Below are 2501 nucleotides of genomic sequence, written 5' to 3'. Positions count from 1 at the left end.
TTTTCTTTTCTTTTTATTCCTTTAATTGGTGTTAGAAATTTATTTAGGTAATTATTTTCTTTTACATTTTGCTTGTGAATTATTGTGGAATTGTTTGACAATTAATATTACTTCTTAAAGGGTTGCTTGCATGTTCAACTTAATATTTTCAATAACATATTCACCATGCATGCTAAGTGTTTGTGAAAAAGGCCGTATGGCATTGTGCATTATTTTTATGTTACTACTACTCTAATGCTTATTTTTCACAAAACTCCTTTTATATTTTATTGATTAAATATAATTGTCAATACAAACAGGTTGTTAGTTTGAAAGAGTTGATAATCTAACTTGGACATTTAATGCTTGATCTATGATACTCATGCCTTTGCCGGCATGCCAATAAACATCTTGCATTTAATTGTCATCACCTGCACTTGCTATATTTCCAGTGATGAACTTTTCACATGTAGTCATGACCATGTGTTAACGACATCTTTCTTTACCGTGCATTAATTATCACGCATCTTGTCCTCTTCCTTGCTCTAACCCTTGAAATTTTAAAAATACTTACCTTTTCCCTTTTCAGGATGGCCACCAAGAAGGGTAAAGAGAAAGCTACTCCCAAACCACCAGCAAGAAAAGGAACAAAAAGAACAATATATTCCTTCTTCTTCCACATCACAAGCACCTTCAACAAACCAACTGCTCCACCAGATACTTGAGAGGCTAGACCGGCTTGACCGGAAAGGAAAGCAAAGAGAGCGCCGTAATAAGCGCAGATTTACATACCTCAAGGAGCTACTTGTTGGTAGCCACCCACCTAAAGAAGACCCAGACACCCCGGACTCCACTTCATTTACCAGCACAGGGAGTGATGAGTATTTTGGTGAAAAATAAATTTCTCCCAAAACACACAAATCTAACCGGCAAGTGTACCGGGTCGTATCAAGTAATAAAAACTCACGGGAGTGAGGTCGATCCCACAGGGATTGAAGGATTGAGCAATTTTAGTTTAGTGGTTAATTTAGTCAAGCGAATCAAGATTTGGTTGATGGTTTTGTGACTTGCAGAATTAAATTGCATTGAAGTAAAGAGAACAAGAAATAAATTGCTGAAACTTAAAGAACAAGAAATTAAATGGCAGAAACTTAGAGTGCAAGAAATATAAATTGCGGAATCTTAAAGTGCAAGGAATGTAAATTGCTTGAAATGTAAAGGGGACTGGGACGTGGATTTGCAGAAATTAAACAAGGAAAAGTTGAATTGCATTAAACAGAAGAGGAAAAGGGAATTGGGATTGAAACGGATCTTGAAGCAGTAAAGTAAATGAACATTAAAAGCAAGAAACAAAATGTAAATTAGGAATTCAGATCTCAGGGCCCAGAGACTAGAAAACCAAGTCTAGATCTCAATGCCTTCCTAGATCCAACAAGAACAATAACAAGGAAATTGTAAATTGCAAAGAAGAGCGATGAAGAACAATGAACCGGAAATGAAATTCAATTAACAGTAAAGAAACAGAGAGATCCAAGATTGAGATTGAAACAGAATTTCTTCAATTCTCCAATCCAAGATCCAAGACAAGAGGCCTTGGTTGATTGCTCTTGGAGTTTGAAGAAGAACCAAAGTGAACCAATTGAACCGGGTTTGAGGTTAGCAAAAGTTGGACCAAAAGTTGGAGCTAAAGTTAGGGGTCTAACTTTGGCTCCAACTTTTCATAGCAGCCCACAAAACTTACTGATATGAACGTTGGTGCCAACGTTAGGGGTCTAACTTTGACCCTAACGTTGGCCTTGCCTTGTGTGCTAGTGGCGCCAACGTTAGCCTCCAAGTTAGGGGTCTAACGTTGGCGCAAACTTTTGCTCCTCTCCCTTGTAATTCATGTGCCAACGTTATCCTCTTGTCATATTGCTAATTTTATGCCCAATATAGACTATCATATATGGTTGGAAAGCTCTGAATGTCAGCTTTCTAACCCACTTGGAATCACTTCAATTGGACATTTACAACTCAAGTTATGATCATTTGAAGAGGGCATGGTTGCTGGCTTTGGTGTGCAGCGTTTGAGGTAACGTTTGCCTCAAACGTTGGCGAAAACGCCAGTTTTGGAGGCTCAAACGTATTGTCCACCCCATACTATTATACATTGTTGGAAAGCCCTGAATGTCTACTTTTCAATGCCCTTGGAAACACATCAATTGGGGCTCTACAGCTCGAGTTATACTCCATCGAAGGTGCAGAGGTCAAGTGGCCTCACTGCAGGTTGCCACCATGTTCATTTACGCACATTGCGGGGCAGTTTTCTCCCTCAATTTTAGTGTCCACCATGCAGTGCCATATATGCTTGGAAAGCTCTTGATTCCTACTTTCCACTGCTTCTTGAATCACCTCATTTGGAGCTCTGTAGCTCAAGTTATTCTTGTTGGAAGTATCCCCTTTCAAGCTGTTGTGGTGTGTGGCGCCAACGTTAGCCTCAAAGTTAGGGGGCTAACGTTGGCGCAAACTTTTGGTGCCCAGGG

Source organism: Arachis ipaensis, chromosome B07 (genome assembly GCF_000816755.2).
Source record: "Arachis ipaensis cultivar K30076 chromosome B07, Araip1.1, whole genome shotgun sequence".
In the NCBI taxonomy this organism is placed as follows: domain Eukaryota; kingdom Viridiplantae; phylum Streptophyta; class Magnoliopsida; order Fabales; family Fabaceae; genus Arachis; species Arachis ipaensis.
This window is presented reverse-complemented; position numbering follows the sequence as displayed.